Source organism: Felis catus, chromosome B3 (genome assembly GCF_018350175.1).
Source record: "Felis catus isolate Fca126 chromosome B3, F.catus_Fca126_mat1.0, whole genome shotgun sequence".
Taxonomy (NCBI): Eukaryota; Metazoa; Chordata; class Mammalia; order Carnivora; family Felidae; genus Felis; species Felis catus.
The window spans coordinates 143,543,279-143,566,854 of NC_058373.1; the positions used below are offsets into that span (position 1 = coordinate 143,543,279).

The following is a 23,576-nucleotide window of genomic DNA, read 5'->3' on the forward strand; positions in this document are numbered from 1 at the left end:
ACTTGACGGATCTCTGTGCTGTCACGGCAGAAACTGCCCCTCGGGGACAGGCGGTGCCCTAACACGGTTCTCGGAGCTTCACAGCACAGGAGGCGGCCGTGGCCTCCCCAGCGCAGACTGCTGGCCCCGCGGTCAGAGCCCGACCCCCGGCCCGTGCACTTGACCTCTCTGGCCGCCTCCTCCTCTGCAGGATGGAGGCTACTTGCCTCGGACAGTAAGTTGTGAAGGAGACACCCGCTGGAAAGCACTGGGCAGGGCTGGGAAATACCAGCCGTTGCTCCACAGGCACACGCGGCCGCCCGGAATGTGGCGAGGATAGCACAGGCCTCGTCACAGGTCTGGTGGGCGCGGAAATGCCGCAGAAGGGCTCGGGACCTCCGCACGTCCCCACCTGGGACCCCCCCCAGAAGGCCCAGCGCTCAGCAGAGACCCAGAGATGTCCCTGTGCAGCCGGATGCCCTAGGTCAGCGCTCGGCAGGTGCCCACGGCACCACCCGTCTCCCCCGACCAGAACCTAAGCCCCTGCTCTGTCCCGGCACCCAGAGCACCGCCTGGCTCTCAGGAGGACGGGTGCCCAGGACAGGGACACTGTGTAGGGAACCGCAGAGAGAGTCAGAGCCCGTCAGTCACCCAGAGGCATGAGGGCTGGGCTTGCCGCCCCCCGCCCAACACACACACACACGGGGACTCGTGCAGGACCCTCACAGCAGGCCCTTTACCCACCTGCTGTCCCAGCCCAGCTGCTGCAAAGACCAGCTTTGTTCATCAGCCCCGTGAGGATCCCAAGGCATCAGGTGCAGGAGCTGGTTCTGAAAAGTCCAGGACTCGGTGGGAGAGAAGACGCCGTTCCAGCCAAACCCTCTTCTTTCATGAGGAGGCTGCCGCTTCCAGGGGTCAAGGGGCTGAAATGGGGCAAGAGGGGCACGTGGGCGGCAGAGGCGCCAAGGCCGCGGGCGCAAAACTACCCACCTGCGCGCAATCTCGGGTGTAATTCCAGACGTTCACCACCAGATGGCGGGCCACGACCATTTTTGCTTTTCGCTCGCGGAACAATGTGCGTTACCTACGGGGCTGCGCGGGAGAGGACGCAGACTTGCACTGTCTTTCCGCATGTGCCGGACACTAGTGCGAGTGTGTTTCTCTATTGACTCAGGCCTCGCAAACACCCTACGAGGTGTTAGTTATGGCCATTTTACAGATGAAGCATCCAAGGCTGAGAGAGCCTGAGAAAGCTGCCTGAGGTCACCGGGCAGGGACTCATGGGAGCGGGACCAAACCCAGGCCTTGCGTCCCCAGTCTGCACTCTGCACCCGCTGCTGCTTCCCATTTGCCCTCTATGATTTCTCGAGGGTTCAAGTTCATGCTCTAGCAAATTCTGTCCCTAGGATGCCAAGCTGTCGCTTGAAATGCTAGGGGGCGAGCTTCGTGCACCAAAGGTAGGACCACTGTGCTCCCCTGACTCCCTCTCCCCTCCGGCCTCTTGCCTCCTCCCTCCACCCTCCTCCCTCCACCCTCCTCCCTCCTGGCTAGTGCTTGTGGGCTCCTGGACTGGGAATGGGGGGGGGCGGGGCAGGCCGTCTCAGACACCGGGCAGCAGCAGCAAAGGTCATTTTGGCGACCTGTGCATGGTTCTGGGGAGCTGGCATGGGGCATGGTCAGTGCCCAGGAGGGTGAGCCCCCCTGGAAGGAGGAGGAGTCCGGGAGTGCCCTGTGGTCGTGTGCTGCCCCCCTCCCAAGAGCTCTTACGTTTCCAGGAATTTCACAGGCTAGTTGGTAACACAGCCATTATGAAAACTTAACAGTTATGCAAACTTACAGTTAAACTATATTAAAAAGAGAGCTAATAAATACTCAACATTTATCACTTCCTTCATATTTCACCGCCACTCCCTATGGTCTCTGCTCATCTGTAGGGCAGAAATACTAAGCAACGGTGTCCTGCCGTGTGCCTTCCCCGCCCCACCCTCAGGGACCTCAGGTCCATCCCCTGAAATTGGCCACACTGGCAGATTTACGACAGGGAGACGGGTGACGCGGCAGGTCGGGCTTTTTATCCGGAGTTCATCATTTTCCCGTTAGCACACGCTGCCTGGAGGCTCAGGCGGTGAGATGTGCCCTTTGAAAAGGTCTTGAGACCAGAGGGGTCAGGAGGAGACAGCCAGGGAGGCTGGGTGGGCTTAGCCAGGGCGCCGGGGGCAGGCTCTGCGGGAAGCCGCACACCTGGGGCCTCAGCCACCTCCGATCAGGTCCTCTCCCGCCACCAAGGCAGGCTGACAGCTGCTCCGCTGTCACACACCGCACACGGGTCCCCGTCTGCTCTGGTGTCTGCTGCTTCAGGCCCCCGGCCGGCAGCCTGGGAAGGGGGCCCTGGGCCGCCGTCCCCCCACCCCGGGCGCCAGCAGCCACACTTGGGGGCAAAGTCACGGAGAGGTCAGCGAACGCTTCCTCTTGTTACCCAGATGCTGGTGGGCAGCTCAGTGTGGGAGGCTAGGTCTCCGCCCCCCCCCAGGACACCAGTCAGGGGCCACACAGGTCGGGCACCCCACCCCGCCCGCAACCCGAGTCCTACCTTCTACCTCTTGACCCCGCTGTGACTCCTCTCTCAGCCTCAGGTTCCTCCTGTAAAATGAGAAGAGTGTGGTTTTTACATTTGTATTTGCTAATTTTGTGTTTTGGGGTTTTTTTGTTTGTTTGTTGGCCGGACAATGTTATCAGGAGTTCGAGACACATGGGGTGGCATTTGATGCTATGTGGCCGGGGGACCCCACAGTGCCTGGGTCCTGCCCCCTCGACCATGCTGGGCCTTCCCGGGAGGATGTCCTTGGGCCAAGGGCAAACAGGACACGGAGAGCTATCGGTCCCTGGTGGCCAGTGTCTGCAGGGCCTTCCGGGGAGGCTGAGCGGAAGGGCGCTGCTCAGGCCAAGCACGTGCTGGCCTGGGATCTGGGGGTGGCCACCGCGTGGAACTGAGGGAACAAGGACACTTAGGGGCATTCGCTGGGTTCCCTTGTCCACCTGCCTCATGGAGGCCAGACGTGACCCCTTCAAGAGAGAGCCGAGATGGGGGAGGGGATGGCATCTTCCCGACTTTTGTCAGGTTGATTTTTGGACTTTTTTTTTTTTTTAAGAGAGAGAGAGCATGAGCCGGGGCAGGTGGGAGGGGCAGAGAGAGAGTGGGAGAGAGAGGATCCCAGGCAGGTTCCACACTCAGCACAGAACCCAACACGCGGGGCTTGAGCCACGACCCTGGGATCGTGAGCAAGCGGAAATCAAGAGTCAGACGCTTAACCGACTGAGCCACCCAGGCGCCCCAACTTTTAGACTGTTTTTTTACAGCGGTTTTAGATTCACAGCAAAATTGAGCAAAAGTTGCAGAAATTTTCCAGATAGCCCCGGTCTCCCCACGTGCACAGCCTCCCCTATTGTCAGCATTCCCACCAGAGTGGGACGTTTGTTACCATTAATGAATCTACACTGACATCACCCAGAGCCCACAGTTTGCTCTTGCTTTCGTGCGGTCTGGGGTTTGGACACACGTACAAGGACATGTATCCGTCAGCATAGTATCATACAGAGTAGTGGCACCGCCTTAAAAAATCCCTGTCCCCTGCCAATTCACCCCTTTCCTCCCCCACCATCCCATGACAACTACTGATCTTTTTACTGTGTTCATATTCTTCTTCCCTTTTCCAGAATGCCACACAGTCGGAACAATGCAGGATACAGCCTTTTCAGATTTTTTTTTCACTTGGAAACATGCATTTAAGATTCCTTTACGTCTTTGCGTGGTTTGATAGCTCACTTCCTTTTAGCACTGAGTAACATTCCCTTGTCTAGTTGGACCACAGTTTATTTACCCAGGCACTTACGGAAGGAGATCTCGGTTGCTTCTAAGTTTGAGCAATTATGAATAAAGCTATTATAAAAATCCGGTGCAGATTTTGTGCGGATGTGAGTCTTCAACTCCTTTGGGTAAACGCCCAGGAGTGCAATGGCTGTATCGTACGTGAGAGTATGTTTAGTTTTGTAAGAAGCCACCCAAGTGCCTTCCAGAGTGACTGCATGGTTCCTCATTCCCACCAGTGATGGATGGGAGTCCCTGCAGCGCCACGGCCTCACCAGCGCTCAGTGTTGTCAGCGTTCCGGATTTCAGCCATTCTAATGGGCGTGCGGTGGTATCTCCCTGTTTTTGTAATCTGCATTTCCGTGCTGACATTGGATATGGAGCAGCTTCTCATACGTTTATTTGCCGTCTGTGTATCTTCTCTGATAGGGTGTCTGTTAAGATCCTTGGGCCAATTTTTAAACTGGATCGTTTGTTTTTTTACTGTTGAGTTTTAAGAGTTCTTTTATATTTCGGATAATCCTTTATCAGATGTGTCTTTTGCAAATATATTCCCCCAGATTGTGGCTTGTCTTTTCATTCTCTTGACAGTGTCTTTCACAGAGCAGAAATTTTTAGTTTTAATGAATCCAGCTCGTCAGTGATTTCTTTCATGGATCAAGCCTTTGAGGTTATATCCAAAGTGCCATCAAACCCGAGAGCATCTAGATTTTCTCCTATGCTATCTTCTAGTTTTAGAGTTTTGCATTTTACATTTTGGTTCATGATCCATTTTGAGTTACATTTTGCGAAGAGTGTAAGGTCTGTGTTTAGATTCATGTGTATGTCAATTGGTCGAGCACCATTTGGTGAAGACACTGTCTTTGCTCCGTTGTATCTACTTTGCTGCTTTGTCAAAGATCAGTAGACTATATTCGTGAGGGTCTATTTCTGAGCTCTCTATTCTGTTCTACTGACCTATTTGTCCATTCTTTTGCCAATACCACATTGTCTTGATTACTGTAGCTCTACAGAAAGTCTTGAAGTCCGATGGTGTCAGTCCTCCAACTCTGTTCTCTTTTGATATTGTCTTGACTATTCTGAGTCTTTTGCCTCTCCATAGAAACTTTAGAGTCAGTTTTTCAATACCCACACAATAACCTGCATTGAATCTATATATCAAGTTAGGAAGAATTGACATCTTAAAAATATTGAATCTTCCTATCTATGAACATGGACTATCTCTCCATTTATTTAGTTCTTTTTAAAAAAAATTTCTTTCATCAGAGTTCTGTAATTTTCCTCATATAGGTCTTGTACATATTTTGTTACTTATAAACTTAAGTATTTCATTTTGGGGGAGGTGCTAATGTAAATAGCATTATGCTTTTATCTTCAAATGCCACTTATTCACTGCTGGTATATAGGAAAGCAATTGACTTTTGTATATTAATCTTACATCCTACAATATTGCTATAATTGTTTATTAGTTCCAGTTTTTGTCAATTTTTTTATATATTCTGTATAGACAACCATGTCATCAGTGAACAAAGACAGCTTTATTTCTTCCTTCCCAATCTATATACCTTTTATCTCCTTTTCTTGTCTTATTGCATCATCCAGGACTTCCAGTACTATATTGAAAAGGAGTGGTGAGAAGAGGCATCCTTGCCTTGTTTCTGATCTTAGTGGGAAAGCTCCTAGCTTTTCACCTTTAAATATGATGTTGGCTCTAGGTTTTTTGTGGACATTCTTTATCAAGTTGAGGAAGTTCTTTCTCTATTCCTTGTTTACTGAGAGTTTTTATAAAGAATGAGTGTTGGATTTTATCCAATAATATTTCTGCAAACTTTGAAATGATCGTGTGATTTTTCTTCTTTAGCCTGTTGGTGTGATGGATTGCATTAGTTGATTTTCAAATGTTGAAACAGCCTTGCATACCTATGACAAATCCCACTTAGTTAGGGTCTGCAATTCTTTTTATACATTGTTGGATTTGATTTGCTAATATTTTTTGGAGGATTTTTATATCTATGTTCATGTGAGATATTGGTCTGTAATTTCCTTATAACGTCTTTGTCTGGTTTTGGCCTTCATGTCATGCTAGTCTCATAGAATGAGTTAGGAAATAGTCCTTCTGTTTCCATATTCTGAAAGATAATGTGGAGAATTGGTATATTTTTTTCCTTAAATGTCTGGTAGAATTCATCAGTGAATTTACCTGGACTTGGGTTTTTGAAGGCTATTAATTATTGATTCAATCACTTTAATAGATATAGGCTAATTCAGATTGTCTATTTCTTCTTGTGTGAGTTTTGGCAGATTGTGTCTTTTGAGAAATAGGTCCATGTTTATAAAGGTTATCAAAGTTGTGAGCACAGAGCTACTACCATTCCTTTGTCATTCTTTTAACGTCAATGGGATCTGTAGTGATGTCCCCTTTTTCATTTCTGATATTAGTAACTTGTCTTCTCTCTTTTTTTCTTGGTTAGTCTGAGTAGTAGTTAGTGATCAATTTTATTAGTAGTTTTTTTTTCTCAAACTCTAAATATTTCACTCCTCTCTGTTCTCACTTGCATGATTTCTGAAGAGAAGCTGGATATATTTTTTAATTAAAGAATAATTGACATACAATATTGTATTAGTTTCAGGTATACAACATAGTGATTCAATATACATATACAAAATGATTCACCACAATAAGTCTAGTTACCATCTTTCACCATACAGGGTTGTTACAAAATTATTGACTGTATTCCCTATGCTGTACATTACAACCCCATGTTTTATTCAACTTGAGGATGTAAATCTCATCTTTGTTCCTCTATACATAATGGATTTTTTTTCTTTGGCTTCTTTCAGGATTATTTTCTTTATCTTTGATTTTCTGTATTTTGAAAATAAAATGCCTAAGTGCAGTTTTGTGGGCAATTACCCTGTTTAGTACTCTCTCAGCTTCCTGGATCTGTGATTTGGGGTCTGACATTGACTGGGGGGAAATTCTCAGTCACTATTGTTTCAAATGTTCCTTCTGTTCCCGCCTGTCTCTTTCCTCTCCTTCTGGCCTGCCCATTATGCTATGTCACACCTTTGTAGTTGTCCCACAGTCCTGGGATATTCTGTTCTATGTTTTTCGGTCCTTGTTCTCTTTGCTCTTCAAGTTTGCAGGTCTCTACTGAGATGTCCTGAAGCTCCGAGATTCTTTCCTCAGTCATGTCCAGTCTACTAATGAGCCCATCAAAGGCATCCTTCATTTCTCTTGCAGTGTGTTTGATCTCTCGCATTTCTTTTTGGTTCTTTCTCAGGGTTTCCATCTCTGCTTCCACGGCACACCTGTATCTGCACACTGTCTGCTTTATCCATGAAAGCCTGTAGCATACTCATCATTGTTTTAAATTTCCTGCCTGAGAATTCCAACATCCCTGCCGTACCCGAGTCTGGTTCTGATCTTTGCTCTATCTCTTCGAACTGTGTGTGTGGTTTTGTTTGGCTTTGTTTTCTTTGGCCTTTAGTATGTCTTGCCACTTTTTCTTGCTGGCAGGACATAATGCACTGAGTAAAAGGAACCTCTGTACGCAGACTCTAGCGATGTGGTGCGGTGTGGGCAGGAGAGAAGAATTCTGTAGTCCCACGAGTAGGTCCTGGGTTTTTAGCGAGCCTGTGCCTCTGGACTGGGAGCCCTCTTAGGTGGGCCGGGCTGGCCAGAGTGGGCTGGAGCTGGGTATTTCCCTGCCCCCAGGTCAGTCAGGCTCTGCTAAAGCCCCAGGGGGTTAGGCTCTGGGGAACTGGTTCCCCCTGAGGGCAGACGTTGTTGAGAAGAACAGAGTCATCTGGGGTACTTCGCGATGCTTCCCGAAACGGGAGGGGAATTTTCTCTGCTATTCCCTGTGAGAACCTGCAGGTGAGAACCCACAAAAGTGTGAGGGCCCTCTGGGACGGGTCCCCCTGGAGTTCTGACTCAGACCCGTCCACACTGAGCCTCCAGCAATGCCCGAGCTCCAGTTTTCTGACCTCAGCACTGGCTCCCCCCGAGGTTTCTGCTGGTGGGTTCCTGCCCAGTCAGGGGTGGTTCTCTGTATCAGCTGTCAGCCTCCCCGACACCAGGGGCAGCAGTCTGTCCCGTGACCTCACTTCTCTCACAGATCTAAGAGCGGCTGCTTTGCAGTTTATTCAACTGTTTAGTTGTTAGGACAGAGTGGCAACTTCAAGCTCCTTATATGCTGGGCCAGAAACCAGGACTATTCACCCACTTCCGAGGCATCCTGACTGCTCTTTGTCATGGAGTCAACTAGAGGTGTGGCCTCTCTGAAAGACCCTCTCTTGAAAGAATCCATTCCCACCATCTTATCCACACCCCCTGCCCCATATTTACCTTGGTATTCTTCTGGAACCACCGGAAGGTCCAATTCTGATGTCCCCAGAAAGCCTCTGAAATGGATCAAAATAGGACACCCCTTATCTTAACTCCAAACCACACCAAAACCAAACAACCCCAATCTTCTCTCCTATCTTTTCTCACTTCTCATTTCAATGATGCCCAGTGTTGGGGCCAGGCAAGCTCACAGAGCAGGCAGGGGACAGCCCGGCCAAAATTGTCCCAATGCCAAAACCATGCAAGACAAACCCCTGTGAAGCCCGTCCCACTAGTCAGTTACCATAAAGAAGTTAAAATTCAAAAATTCCCCACAGAAATCAAGTTCCCGTGGAATGAAGGCCTCCCCCACAATCTGGCACAGAGACAAATCTGTCAGGATCCACATGTGGTTCACTGAAGCCCCGCGGGGGCTGGGGCTGAGTCATCGTTCGCTAACCAGGTCATTTCAGGAGCAATTCTACAGGAGGAATTAATCCAACCTGAGTGCCCCAAAGTGGTCAAGACAATAAGGATGGGCTCCCCCCCCACACCCCAGACTCAGCCCAAGGGAAGGCAGGGTCTCCCCTCTGCCCTTCACAGAGCAGGGGAGGAACCGAGAGCCACCTGGGTGGAAACAGGAAGCCACCTGGGTGGAAACAGGAAGTCACCTGCGTGGAAACAGGAAGCCACCTGGGTGGAAACAGGAAGTCACCTGCGTGGAAACAGGAAGTCAGGAGAAGGGAACCCCTGGCTCTTTGGCGCCAAAATGCTAGTTGTTCTTAGTTCACACTTTGCGAGCTTAAAACGTGGGGTGGGGGGGGGAATCTCCTACCAGGAAGCAAACTGTGGACACCTCTCTACTTGGTGCATTCTCACAGAGGACCCTCCTTCATGTGGCTGCTCCTTCCAGAAAACAGGATCCAAAACATCCCTTCTTCCTTCAAAGTTGGGGATTTTGTCCTTGTGGGGGGTACCTCATGACCGATTCCACCTCAAGTCCTCTGAGGTGGGGGCTGTCTGCTGCTTTGATGCCCTGGCGTCTGTCCTCACAGCAACTAGACCCCACTGTCCCCTAAAGAATCCCGCTCTCTCGCAGCCATGCCTGTGGTGAAGCCACTGGACTAAAAAGGAGGTGATAACCCACACACAATCTAGAACATTCCATCAGATCAGGAAGGGACACAGGACCCTGGACTTCAATTTACAGGAGTCTGAAACCATAGAGCCACACTCAAGTGGCCTAAAGAAGCCTAGCTGAGATCCCTGCTAACCTCCCTGGAGCCCCAGTCAAGCTGCACCTGAAGCCAGATCTAGACTTTTCCAGCTTTTGTGAACAAATAGATTCCCTTTTCGCTTAAGCAAGGCTGAGTCAGATTTTCTGTGGCTCAAACAACTAAAGAAGCCTTTATCCTCTTAGAGTCCTCGGTGTTTAAACTCTTTTTATTTCCCCTTCAAAACCCCACCCCCACACAGTGCCCCACATACATACATACCCACGACAAGAAAGTCTCCAAGGAAAGTTCTAGACCTCATGGTCCCTGAGCCAAAGGCCTGCTGTGCCCCTGTTCTGCCCTGGGCCTGGCGTTGCTGCCCCCTCCTCTTCTAGAATATTCCTTCATAGATGAGGCAGCCCCGAGGCAGAGTTCTCTTGCAGCCCAAACTCATCCTCGTTGGAAAGTGACCCTCTGTGTATTGGCTGCTCCTGCAATCTGGCTCATTCTGAGCTCCTGAATTTCCCTTGAATTTCTGGGGGCAACAGAAGTGTCCTCCGTCCCCGTCCTCTTCCTGCAGACCTGGGCTTCCCTACAGTTTCCCTTCACCCTCCGCTCAGGGTGTCTCCTTCTGCTCCTGTGCCTGCCACGTGGATGACAGGTTGGAGGGAACAGCCTTGACCCTCTGTTCCCCATCTGTGTTTTGCCTGCAGGACCCATTGCTGCCTTTAACTCAGACCAAGTGCCCCCGGAGACACTGGTGTCCTGCACCCCGTGGCCGGATGACAGTTTGTGCGTGATCCGCTTTCCCACTTTCGCTCGGCCGTCTTCCCCTGGCCTCTCTTGGTGCACCTGATCTAAAGCTGACGGCTCCAGCTTTAAGCCTTTTTAATTCCCTCCCTCTGCCTTGGGTTCGGTAACGTTCCCTGACGTGTTCCTCTGCCTCACCCCAATAAGCGGAAGAAGGGTCAATGCTGTCCTTTCCCTTTTCCTGGTCACTAGTCAAACACCGACCACCCCACTAGGGCTGTGCCCACAGCCCGCATCCCTGAAACTTACCCGAGACTAGTGACTCTTCAGTCAACACATATTTATTGAGGGCCTACTGTGTGCGAGGCGCCGTGGTGGGCACCAGAACTGCATCTGTGAACAAGGCAGATAAGAAACCCCCACCTGCATGGAACCATAGACGATAGACAGTAACCATAATTAACCCGTTACCTATCTGATGGGTTAGGTGCTGTGACAAAAAGGAGGAGGCAGGACTCAAGAGGGGACACGGGCCAGCAGCAGGTCTGGTTGGACAGCTGAGGTGGGGGCACGATTTTCAGGAGGTGGTATTTGCAGGAACAGAAGGGCCTTGGGAGCCCTCGGACTATGGGGTGAGGGGCTGGAGGCCAGCGTGGCTGGAGCCCAGGGGGACAGAGATCTTCAGGGGGGTTAAAGGATTTAGGGAGGTGCCTGGGTGGGTTAGTCGGTTAAGCATTCAATTCCAACTCAGGTTATAATCTCATGGTTTGTGAGTTCAAGCCCCATGTTGGGCTCTATGCTGACAGCTCAGGGCCTGGAGCCCGCTTTGAGTTCTGTGTCTCCCTCTCTCTGCCCCTCCTCGGCTCCCACTCTCTCTCTTTGTCTCTCTCTCTCTCTCTCTCAAAAATAAACATTAAAAAAATTTTTTTAAGGATTTTGGCTTTTACTTGGAGTGAAGAGGGGAGCCATTGAAGGGTTTTGAGTACAAAAGTATGTGATCTGACTTTCGATTTAACAGAACCACCCCAACAGACAAGAAATGAGTACAGAGAGGCCAATGCGGGAGGGATCCAGAGCAGAGACCACAGAGGCAGGACCTTGCGGCAGCCGAGGACACGGTGAGACGTGGTCAGATTTGGGTCGAGTTTGAAAGAGGATCCGGGGATTTCCTGGTGGCTTTCACAAGGGATTTGAGGAGGGAGAGGAGGCAAGGATGGGTGGGGAGTGGGGCCTGAGCACTGGAGGGGTGCAGTCGCCATCCATTGTCCTTCATTGTCAAAGAGGCAGGCTGCAGGAGAAATGGGGGGAGGGGTGCAGAAGACAGGGCTGAGTCTGGGGTGTGAAGTTTGGAACACCATCAGCCACAGCTGGAAGTGGACACGAGCTGCAAATGTGGGCGTGGCTGCCTATAGACGAGGCCTCCAAGGGGTGAGTGTAGATAAGTAAAGTCAGGGACCAAGGATTGAGGACGAGGAGGAGCTGAGAGCGGAGGGGTGGGGTGGGTATTGGTGGGAGCCGAGGACCCTCAGAACGGCTCCATCCCCGGCTGGGGACGTGCAAGAGGAGATGGGGGGACTTAAATGGGAGGCACGTCCTGCGTGTTCGTGGGGGCCACATAGGCCGCAGCCCCGGGTGGGACGGGGTGTGGGGATAAAAAGACAAACCTCTGTGACAGTCAAGTTCACATACCTGAGCTCTGCCCTTATTGAATTGAGGTCTCCCTGCCCCCCCAGTCTGACCTGGGCCGACCGACCGCTCCCAGCCGCCACGTCCCACCGTCCCCGCTGTCCCCACTGCCCTTGCCCAGCAGCGAGGCCGCCGCGAAGGGGTGACAGGGGGAGGACGACCCGCCCAGTGCGGAGCGCTCACCGGCCCGGCCACCTGGGGTCACCGACACGGGGGGAGAGGCCAGCCCGGCAGCCCGGGACCTGTCCCTCCTCCCGGGACCTGCGGCGCGGGCCTCCTGCAGGTGGGAGCTGAGAGGCGGACTTTCCTGGCCACGCCCACCGGCCACGCCCACTCCCTGCCTCCCGTCCAATCAGCGTTGGTTCCCCCCAGGGCTCAGGAGGAACGAGCGTCCAGACCTGTTTCCCCAAGAACAGCGCAGGCCAGGCGGCCCCGCGCAGGCAAGCCCGGGGGGGGGGGGGGGGGGGGGGGGGGGGGGCCGGGCCCTCGCGCCTCTCTGGGAACATCGAGCCTGCTCAGCCCTTGAACCCACGCTGTGAGGTGGTGCTATCACTGCACAGAGAGGAGGAGACCAAGGCTCAGAGAGGTCGACTGTCACAGGGCCCTTGAGTAGCAGGCGTGGCCGTCTCCGAGGCCGGGCTTGGTCTTTTCTCGGCTTTTCTGGGTGCCCCGCTCCCGGCACAGGCGGTCTTCTGGGAAGCTCACGCTTGATTTCGTCTAATTATTCGTTGTTTTATTTTATTTTTGCTGTTTCTATTGCGTTGTGTTATTTTGAGCACCAAGAGCTTGCAGCCGCTTCCTGTGCCTACCTGAAGTTACAGCCCAGCCTGGGGACACCAGGGTGGGCCTGGGATAGGAGCCCCAGTGGGTCCGCTCTACTTGCCTCTTAATGGCTCACCAGTCGTTGGATTTCTGCCATCGGGACCTGTCCCTGAGCCCCACATTGGGTATAAAATACAACAGATAACAAGTGTAGGTACCCAATCAAAATGATGCCAGCAACTCACGGGAAGGGGGGCTCTCACCCTGCAGGGAAGCTGCGGGGAGCCCCTCGGCCTGGTTCTCGGGACTTCCATGAACAAAGGGAGGGAGAGCAGACCCCAGCGCCCCAGGAAATGTCCACTAGCTCTTGTTAGGATCTGCATTAACTGCCTCAGAGGGTGATCCAGAGGCCCTAACCTCCCCAGCATCCTTCCTCCAGAGTGACGGGCCTGGAATCCCAAAGACCATGTCCCTCTGGGGCTGCACACCCCTCCCTGGCCCTCAACGCACCCCTCAGAGGAGGAAATGTCCTGGCCCCCGCCTGCCCTCAGAGCCCAGTCTGGTCATCTGTGATCAGGAGCAAGGGAAGGGTCTTCGCTGGCACAGTCTCCTACCCGTGAAACTCACCTGGCCGTGCCCTTGAGCACACGCGTCCCCTCCCAGGCCTCCACCCGCTGCCCCTTACTGTCCTCAGCCCCAGGAAACCACACGTCTCCTCTCTCATTGCCTCCATCCCCCTCCAGGCCCTTTTGAGCCCTTTTGAGCATTTTCTGCACTACTGTGTCCCCCCCATCATTGGGCCCTCACTTAATATTTCCAGAAGAAAGAGGGAGGGGAGGAAGAGAGAAGGGGGGGCAAATGGATGAAGGAACCGAGGAGAACGAAAGCTAATCTGAGCGAGGTGTCCGGGGCCACAGGTGGGAGGAACTCCTCTGTTTGGGGAGCTGTGGCAGCCAGGACCTCTCACAGGGGAGCTGAAGCTGGGACCAGAAGCTTCCATTGTGTCTGGGACGGCCCCTCCCGCCCTGGCCCCCAGGGGCGCAGTGAGGGGGAGGGGCGGAGGGAGCAGGCCGGCTCAGCCAGGTGGCCCCACAGGTAGTCTCACAAGCCACCACGTTTCCTTCCTGCCTCTTTGAACAAGTCTGTGAGAAGATGCCTCGGATCCCCGGGCACCACTTCTGGGGCTGAGGAGCTCGGTTCCGGTCTCAGGTCGGCCGCGCACCGCCTCCTGGGTGGTGTTTGTGAGCCCCTTCCTCTCCCAGGACGGCCCAGGGCCACGCTGTCCTCACGCTGCCACTGAACCCCTTTGAGCTGAGCTGCCCTGTAAACGCACAGGAGTGGGGGAAGGGAGCGTGAAAACTTAGCAGGAATCAGAGTACGTGTCCCATGGATCGCGTGTGAAATGGTGCCTGGGATCTTTGGGTTAAATCAAAGATATTTTACGATTAATGTCACCTGTTTCTCTTTTTCAGTGTGACTGCGAGAACATTTTCAATTACCTATGTGGCTCTCATTCTGTTTCTGCCGCATGGTGCTGGTCTGGAGAGTTCCAAGGCCTTCTGATGTGAGAGCTGTATGAGCTACGATACCCCCCCACACACACACACACACACAGAGTGAGGAGAAACCTGATCTCGTTGGCTAGTTGTCTGATGAGTGAGGAAAGGTGATATTAAGGTGGGAAGGGCCAGGCAGCCTGGGTGAGGCAGGGCTGTGAAGGAAGCTTCTGGAGGTTCTTGCTTGGACAGGATAGGGGAGAGGCTACCTGCTTTCCTCTCTTCCGGGTCTTCCAGGGCTCTCTGGAAAGCAAGGGGAGGGGCTGGGAATACCAGGAAGGGCTAGAGCAGAGAGAAGCATCCACTTCTGGGCAGGTCGTGGCCCTCAGTTCCTCTCATGGGGGGGTCAAATGGTGTAACCTTCCAGAGAAGTTTCCCAAGAAAGTCACTTCCTTCCGTAAGTTCTAGAGCAGGGCCCTGTCTACCCACAGCCTGGCCAGTGCCAGCCTAACAGGGGCTGGAGGTCATGGCCTCTCAGCCCCAAGGTTCATTCATCCCAGAGGAGGCTGGTGGCCCAGCTTGACGGATGCAGGTCCCCAGGTCACCGTAACATGAGAGTGGTCTTTCCCTGGGGAAAAGTGCAGTGCGGAGATTCAGGGGTCGGGGCCAGGTACCTGGGTGCATGGGGGGATGTCGGCAAAACAGGACTGGCTGGGGACAGGGTCCAGGGAGAGAGCAGGGGCAGAGGGCCTCCCTAGCAGGAAGCTAATCAAGCCCTTCCCGGGGTCAGAGCAGGTGCCCTCCTGCCAAGCCAGCCCTGCAGACGCACCTTCCCACACACGCTGGCCACGATTTGTCCTCTCCACGCCAATGTCGTGTGAGATTTTGGTCCTCCCCATCTGCCCCCCGGTGGCCGCTGCTGGGGAGCCTCCGGAGTGCCCGCCCCACCCCCTCCTCAGCTGGCCCCTAGGAGGCACCCTGCCAAGTAGGGGGAGGCTCGTGGAGGGTTGCCGGGCTCGGATGCGGAGGGAGTGGGGCTGGGCGTCAAGCCACCGGTGCAGGGCACACCATACTGTCCTCGGTCTGACTTCCCTGTCAGACCGGCGTCTGCCACCGCAGAGACGGGTCTGCCGTACTCACCGTCGGCCCCGCGGGGGCTCGGCAATGCCCCTTTCATCACAGAAGCAGCCGGGGCCCCGGGGCCGGTGGACAGGAACGGCCCGCGCAGTCCCACACCCCCCCCCCCCCCGCCCCGAGCGGGCCAGCCTGGGAGATGCTGCCGGGTGGCCGGGTGCAGAGAGAAGCTGGGAGGCACCGAAGGGCTGGCTGCCATGTGGAGACAGGCTGCACAGCCCCCCGGAGCCCCCGATAGAAGGCACGACCAGGGCAACATTGCTGGGACTGTGCAGAGCTGGGACAAGCGGCCGCGTAGAAAGAAGTGCGTCAGAAGGGCCCCTGGGCGGCTCAGCCGGGTGAGTGCTGGTCTCTTGATTCCGGCTCAGGTCATGATCCCAAGGCCAAGGGATCAAGCCTCCAATCGGGCTCTGCACTGAGCATGGGGCCTGCTCAAGATTCTCTCTCTCTCTCTGTCTCTCTCTCCCTCTGCCCTCTCCAGCTCGTGCTCGCCCTCTCTCTCTCTCTAAAATAAAAAATAAAGACATCAGTCATATTGGAGAAGGGCCCACCATAATGACCTCATCTTAATCACATCTGCAAAGACCGTATTTCCAATAAGATCACATGCTGGGGTGCTGGGGGTTAGGACTTTAGCACATAATTGGCGGGGGGGGGGGGGACACAGCCCGTTGTGGACTGACTTGTGCCTCCCCAAGTTCATATGTTGGATCCCCGACCCCCAAGGTGGCTATATTTGGAGTTAGGGCCTTGAAGGAGGCCTTTAAGGATAAATGAGGTCATGAGAGTGAGGCCCTGATCCTATAGGGCCCATGTCCTACTAAAAAAATAAAAGAGACACCAGAGATCTCTTTTTCCACGCACACACGGAGGAGGTGAGGTCACAGCAAGAGGGCGGTGTCTGCGAGCCGGGAAGAGAGTTCTCTCCGACAGCACCTTCCTCTCGGACTCCTGGCCTCCAGGGCTCTGAGAAAATCGCTCTGTTGTTGATGTCGCCCAGTCTGTGGCCTTCTGCTCTGCCTCCCGAGCAGGTTAAAACAGAAACCATAACGGAGGCTTGTCTATTAAATCGTCTGTTTCCAGCGACAGAATCTCAGCTTAAATCCCCTTAAGCAAAAAGAAAAACTGAACAGTCCGAGATCCGGTAACACAAGACCCAGGATTTCCTCTGGCTCTTTCTCTCTCTCTTCTGCGTGTGCCCCTCCTGGCTCCTCTCCCTTCCTGGTGGTTCTGTCCCGGGATAAGTCTCCTCACCGGCGCCTTCCATAGGAGGTCAGGCCCGAGGCACCGAGAGACTCAGGCTTCACGGCAACACCCTGGGGGAGGGCAGGGTTGTCCCCCTAGAACACAGGGACTGACGGTGAAGTGCAGAGCTCAAAAAACAAAAGATTGCAACAATGATGACAAAGGGACCCCGGAGTGACAGAAAGAGCTCCCAATGCCAGCGGTGGATCAATCCGAACAACAAAGTAAATAGCCTCATATTGGATTATAACCCAAAGTGAAAAAAAAAAAAAAGAAAGATTCACAAGTTCACATCGACATAGATGATGGAACAAATAAACGAATGTGGGCAAAGAGACAGATGTCCCGTGCAGAAGAGTTCCAGATACTGGCTGCAGATGTTCCACATTGAAGGGGACGACTCCCCACACTAGTATGGGCTTCAAGTGACTCCCTTCTGGAGGTGACAGTGTGGATGCAGCGAGGTAAGAGGTAATGCGGTTTGGTTTTGGTTTTGGGGTTTTTTTGGTCAGGAGAAACCTGACACACGTTGTCTCAGCCAAGTGCTCAAAGTCAGCGTCCACAGTGATGCATCACGTTGATAGGACGTCCCTTGAAAGATGTGATGGAAATAAAACTTGACTTCTGTGCTCTCCTCCCCAGATCCCGTAACCCCAGCATAATCGCGAGAAAGACACACGAGAAAGACACCCAGGAAAAACGCAGTTGGGGGACGTCTTACACAACATTCAACCAGTCGTCGTCAAAACGTCACGGTCAGAACAACAAGGAAAGTCTAAGAAACTGTCACCACCAAGAGAAGCCTAAAGAGACAAGATGACTGAATGTAATGTGGGTCCTGGAAGGTGTCCTGGAACAGGAAAAGGACAATAGGGAAAAACTAACGGAATCTGAATGAAGTACGGAATTTGGTCCATAACAATATATCAACACAGGCTCGATAAATGTGACAAATGTACCATATCATCAATAGCAAGGGACACCGCGTGGAGTATACAGGAACTCTCTGTACTATCTTCATAATAATTGAGTAGCTGTGAAAGTCCTCAAATAAAAGGTTTATTGAAAACTAAATAAAATTGGGAGGCGCCTGGGTGGTTGAGTCAGTTAAGCGTCCAATTCTTGACTTCAGCTCAGGTCATGGCCTCATGATCTCATGCGTTGGGCTCCACACTGAACGTGGGGCCTGCTTAAGATTCTCTCTCTGTCTCCCTCTTTCTCAAAATAAAATAAATAAGTAAACATTAATCCTGAATAAAATTGGAACCAGGTCCTGTAATGAATGGTTAATTCCATGTCAACTTGACTGGCCACGTTAAACGTTATTTCGTAGGGCGTCTGTGAGGGTGTTTCGGGATGAGATCAGCACTTGCCTCAGTGGACTCAGTTCAGCAGATTGCTACCTGCCCCCAGTGTGGATGGGCACTGATGAAGCTGGACACATGGAGCCCCTACATTCTGATGAGTCTTTTGTACCAGTAGAAGGGGTCTCCCCACCCCTCAGCGGCATTGGCCTCTCCACCTATAGAGGTATCGGACTTCCCACCTGCATCTGAGGGGATTAACCAAATATTTTGTCGGGTGCTCACGAAGCAGAAGTTCTGTACTGAATGTTGCAGCTTGAGATGTTAGCAAGGGCCATCACGGTTCGGACGGTTAATGGGCTGAAACATGGGCCAAAACGTGGCCAAAAACACGAAGTTATTTGTGTCTCCTGTGAATGCTCACCGAAAGTGACCTCAGCACTGAAGAATTTTAATAAGCAAGTACCTAGCTTTTGATAATGAAGGGGTGGTCATTTTCCCCAGCCACCTCTGTCGTCACCAATGGGCTTGTGAACAGAGCGGCCGTGGTGGCAGGGACGGAGATGATGCATGGTCTGAGCAGCATGGACTTCCACTCACCAAAGCTGATCTGGCTACAGCCTGGCAGGGTGCCCAATCTGCCAGCAACAGAGACCAACGCTGAGCCCCCGGTATGGCACCGTTTCCTGGGATGTTCAGCCAGCTGCTACCTGGTGGCAGGTTCATTAATTGGACCACTTTCACTGTGGAAGAGGCAGAGTTTCATTCTTACTGGAAAAGACGTTTACTCTGGGTATGGATTTTCCTTCTTGCCACACATTGCTTTAGCCAAAGCCACCATCTGTGGACTTACAAAATGCCTTCTCCACTGTCATGGTACTCCACGCATCATTGCTTCTGGTCAAGGAATTCCTTTCAAAGCAAAAGACGTGTTGCAATGGCCCATGTTCATGGAATCCATTGGTCTTTCCATGTTCCCCACTATCCTGAGGCAGCCGGCTTGAGAGTGGGGTAGAAAGGCCCTGGGAAGACTTAGTTACAAGGCAACTAGGTGGTCGTACCTCACAGGGTTGGAACAAGGCTCTCCAGAAGGTTGTCTGTGCTCTGAAGAGCACCCACCATGTGGTGCCAGTTCTCCCATAGCCAGGATCCGCAGATCTGGGAATCACGGTGTAGAAGTGGGAAATGGCACCACTCACTATTACCCCTAGTGACCCACAAACAAAAGTTTTACTTCCTGTTGCCTCAACTTGATGTTCTGCTGGCCTAGAGGTCTTACTTCCAGAGGAAAGAATCCTTCCACCGGCAGACACAACAATGATCCTGTTGAACCGGAAGTGAAGTCTGCTATCCAGGCACTTTGGGCTCCTCATGCCTCTGAAACAGCAGGCAAGGAAGGGAGATATGGTGTTGGCTGGGGTGACTGATCCTGACCTCAAGGGGAAATGAGGCCACTCCTCCACAGCGGAGGGAGGGAAGAGTATGTTTGGAAAACAGGAGATCCCTAATGGCGTCTCCTAGTATCACATGCCCCGTGGTTAGTGTTCACGAGACTGCCACCACCCAATCCAGGCAAGACTACGAGTGGCCCAGACCCTTCAGGAATGAAGGCTTGGGTCACCCCACCATATAACAGACCATGACCAGCTAAGGTGCTTGCTAAGGCAAAGGGAATAAGAACGGGTAGTAGAAGGAAGTTGTTATAAATACCAGCCATGACCACATGACCAGTTACAGAGACAAGGACTGTGATTGCCATGAGTATTTCCTCCTTATTTTTCTATGAATGTGTATGTGTGCGTACGTGTGTTCTTTCCTCTCTTATTTCCTTGTCATGTAACATAAGACATGTTGACTTTATATCATAGTATTTAAGTTTTGTTAATTTTACATCATGGTATTTATGTCACAGAAGATCAAGGAGAAGTGTAAACATCACTCAAGGACTTTACCTCGTCTTCTGGGGAGGGAGTGGGAGTGTTTTCTGTTGTACACAGAATAGCCGTATCGCGTGGGCAGAATCACGACCTTGTTCATGTTTATTTGGAGATAAGTATGGTTTAGGAGATAGGTGCCAATTCGACAAAGGATAGACTTGTGAAGGTTAGTTTTATGTGTCAGCTTGCCTGACCATGGGGTGCCCAGATGAAACATTATTTCTGAGTGTCTAAGAGGGTGTTTTGGGGTGAGATTAGCATCTGAATCGGTGGACTCAGTAAATTGCCCTCCATAATGTGGGTGCCCACCACCCGATCCATTGATGGCCTGAATAGAACAAAAGGTGGGAAAGGGAGGAATTTCTCCCTTTTCTCCTGCTTCTTTGAGCCGAGACATCTCCCCTCACCTCCTCTTGCCCTCAGACTGGGATTTATACCACTGGCTCGCCAGGTTTTCAGGCCTTCAGACTCTGAACCACACCACCAGCTTTTCGGGGTCTCCAGCGTGCGGACAGCAAACCGTGGGATTTCTCAGCCTCCAAAACTGTGTCAGCCAATTCTTCATAATAAATCTCCCTTTATATCCATAAACATCCTCTTGCTTCCTGCTGGAGAACGCTGAGTGATTCAGCTCCTTGAAGTAATGTTGGGCATTCGAGAAACGTGTCCCTACTAAACAAGCCTAAACTGCACACCGAAATAAATTCTGGATTCTGGATAGGTGGGGGATTCAAATATATATGGAAATTAAATGAAACCATAAAAGTACTAAATGAAAAATGGTGGTGAATGTTTATATAATCTTGAAATCAAGAAGTTTTTCCTGAATAACTCCAAAGGCAAAACCCATAACAGAGAGCTTTTTTTTTTTTTTTAAGTAGGCTTCACATCCAGCGTGGAGCCCCATCACACCCAACGTGGAGCCCAACATGGGGCTTGAACTCACAGCGCTGAGATCAGGACCTGAGCTGAGACCAAGAGTCAAACGCTCAACTGACGGAGCCACCCAGAAGCCCCAAAAAGATAGCTTTGAGTACATGAGATGTAATCTCTGTATGGCTGATAAGAAAAAATAATACAGATGCTAATAAAAAAAAGCAAATAATTATCTCATATTCACTCTATTGAATAAGAGTTGTTGTAAACAACTATTGTTGTAAACCTTTTATTAAATCATTCAGTCCCCATAACGAGCCTACAAAGTGTTAATACTAATCCTAGCTATAGATGAAAAAACCAAGACTCTGGTAGGTGAAGGAACGTACCCAAAGTCACACAGCTAGGAAGTGATAGGGCATTGTGACCGCGCATGTGCTCTTAACCACAACAGAGGCCTACACCGGAAAACCTGAGAACATTTCTTGAACCAGATACAAAAAGCAAAGATTAATATCTTTGTGACGGTAATACATATATGCGCTCTTACCAACGAGAAAAAGACAAACACCTCAATAGAAAAACAGGCAAAGGAAGTAATGAAAAAAGGCAATCCACACAGGAAGTAATTCAGTCAATGCCTGTTAAAAAAAAAAAAAAAATCAACCCCACCAGTTATCAAAGCGAGGCAAATTGAAACAAGGCACCTTTCTGCTCTATCCAACTGGCTCAGCACCTAAAGAATTCACCTCTACCGGCAGTAAGCCTTGCAAAAGTCGGGTTCTTCTAGAAGCAGAGTCTGAAATGGAGTTAGTGAGCGATGGGGTGTTTATCAGGGACTGGCCTTAGAGTCAATACCTGTGGAAGGAAGGAGAGGGAAGGGCAGGTCAGAAGCGGAAGGAAAGTTTGAAACAGACCCAGCAATAGCTCCCACAGGGAGACCTGGAGCTGGGGTGCTGTCCTGAGTTGGGCAGAGCTGGATGACTTTTACGCCCCCACATCGATATGTCACTGGAGGAGCCTGGCCCGGAGAAGGGAAACTGGCCATGACTTTGGGCAAGGGGGCCCTGCAGGGGCTCACAGCTGAAGGCACTCCCGGCAGCGGGAGTGACAGGTCTTGCCTGGAAGAGGAATCTGGGCAACTCATCACAGAGATACAGAAAAATACATATTAAGACCATTTAAATATGCAACCCGTTTCTCTTTGCTCCATGACAGAAGTCAAAGGGGGGTTAGAGTTCTCATTCTAGGAAGAGCTGCATGCCTAACCCCCGCCCCCACCTCTGCCCCTGCTCTCACATCCCACCAGGTCTGCCTTGGAGACCATCAGGGCCTCTCCCAAGATGCCCTGTACCCATTGCTCTGCCCTTGGGAACAGCTTGTACTGTTGTGAGAGCCGATTGTTCAATTTCCAGGCATTCTGTAAGCTGGTTGTAAAACCACTAGTAGCTTGAAATGAGCCATCGTGGGAGGATTTATACCATAGAAATGGGCAAATGCTACAAGTCAGGCCAAAAGAGCGCCATTAACTGTGCATCCTTGTTCTCTTCATCCATCAAGGATGCCCAGGCTCCCAGGCCATCCCTGGGGACCTTAATCCCCAGGGGGTTCTGCCCCATCTTCCAGCCCTTCTCCACTCCCAAAGGCCTTCTCTGTGCCCTTGGAACTTAAGCACCATGAGCGAAAGCACCTCTCTCCTGCCAGTTCTCTCCACGGTCTTGCTCTGTCTGCAACCCAGATCTCTGTGGCTCCCTCTTGCTCCTTATGTTTACTTCCAGATTACCATTCCTCCCACCTGCCCCAAGCCCTCCAGCTCCCAGTTGCGGCTGTCTACTAATCCCTAGTCCCTCTTGCTTGTTCCTAGGTTTCCACTCCTGGCTCACTGTCACTCCCCTTAAACCACTCCTGTCCTAATTCTTGGTGATTTGAATATCCACAGAGATGACCTTTCTATTCTTTGACCTCCACTCCCCCAATGACCTTGTCTTTCACGCTTCCTCAGCCACCCCTCCCCATGATCGTTCTCTAGTTGTGCACTGTCCAGACAGTGGCCACAAGCCCCTTGAAATGTTCCTGGCCCAAAATGAGATGTGCTGTCAGGCGAAATAGAGATTTCAAAGACTTAGCATAGAAAAACTATTTTAACTATCTCATTAATAATTTGGGAGGGGGATTTCAATTAGTCTTAAGATTCTTTTTAACTTTTTTTCCAGCTTCATGGAGGTCTAATCGACAAATAAGAATTATATATATTCACAGGGTACAATGTGATGTTTTCATGTATGAGTACATTGTGAAATAATTACTACAATCAAGCTAATTAACATATCCATCACCTCACATAGCTCTGTGTGTGTGTGTGTGTGTGTGTGTGATGAATGAGAACGTTTAAGATCTACTCTTAGCAAATTTCAAGTACACGGTGCAGTATTATTAACCATAATCAAGTCACCATGCTGTACATCAGAACTCTAGGACTTATTCATCCTGCATAACTGAAACTTTGTACCCTTTGACAAACATCCCTATTTCCCCCACCCTCCAGCCCCTGGTACCTACCAGTCTACTCTCTGCTTCTATGACTTCCACTTTCTCAGATGCCACAGGTAGGTGAGGTCACGCAGTAAGGCCTTTGGGTGCCTGGCTTATTTCACTCAGCATAACGTCCTCCAGGTTCATCCATGTTGTCGCGAATGAGAGAATTTCTTTCTTTTATATGGTTGAGTAATATTCCATTATATTTATATCCTATTTTCTCTATCCATTAATCCTTTGATGGGCACTTCATGTTGCAGCGAGCACGGGGGCGCGGATGTCTCTCTGAGATACGGAGCTCATTAACTTTAGACACACACCCGGAGGGCGATTGGTGGATCTTAAAGTGGCTCTATTTTTTAGTTTTTTGAGGAACCTCCATACTGTTTCCCACAGGGGCTGCACCAGTTTACATTCCCGCCAACGGTGTACGGGGTTCCCTTTCCTCCACATCCTCGCCAAC

The 23,576-nt window shown here is 51.3% G+C and overlaps 2 long non-coding RNA genes across 3 annotated transcripts; one reads left to right on the plus strand and one right to left on the minus strand.

Moving 5' to 3' along the window:
- Positions 1 to 772: 772 nt before the first annotated feature.
- On the minus strand, positions 773 to 9,668 carry LOC123386211. Of its 2 annotated transcripts, XR_006600006.1 has the most exons (4): positions 8,846 to 9,668; positions 8,196 to 8,251; positions 2,570 to 2,619; positions 773 to 902 (listed from the first exon to the last, which is right to left on the minus strand). It is a non-coding gene; the product is annotated as an uncharacterized LOC123386211 (long non-coding RNA). The 2 variants fall into 2 exon arrangements; XR_006600005.1 differs by lacking the exon at positions 8,846 to 9,668 and having other exon boundaries at positions 8,196 to 8,756.
- A 6,017-nt stretch (positions 9,669 to 15,685) lies between these two features.
- On the plus strand, positions 15,686 to 21,261 carry LOC109501213. The gene is made up of 2 exons (XR_002159175.3): positions 15,686 to 16,925; positions 17,104 to 21,261. It is a non-coding gene; the product is annotated as an uncharacterized LOC109501213 (long non-coding RNA).
- Positions 21,262 to 23,576: the final 2,315 nt, after the last annotated feature.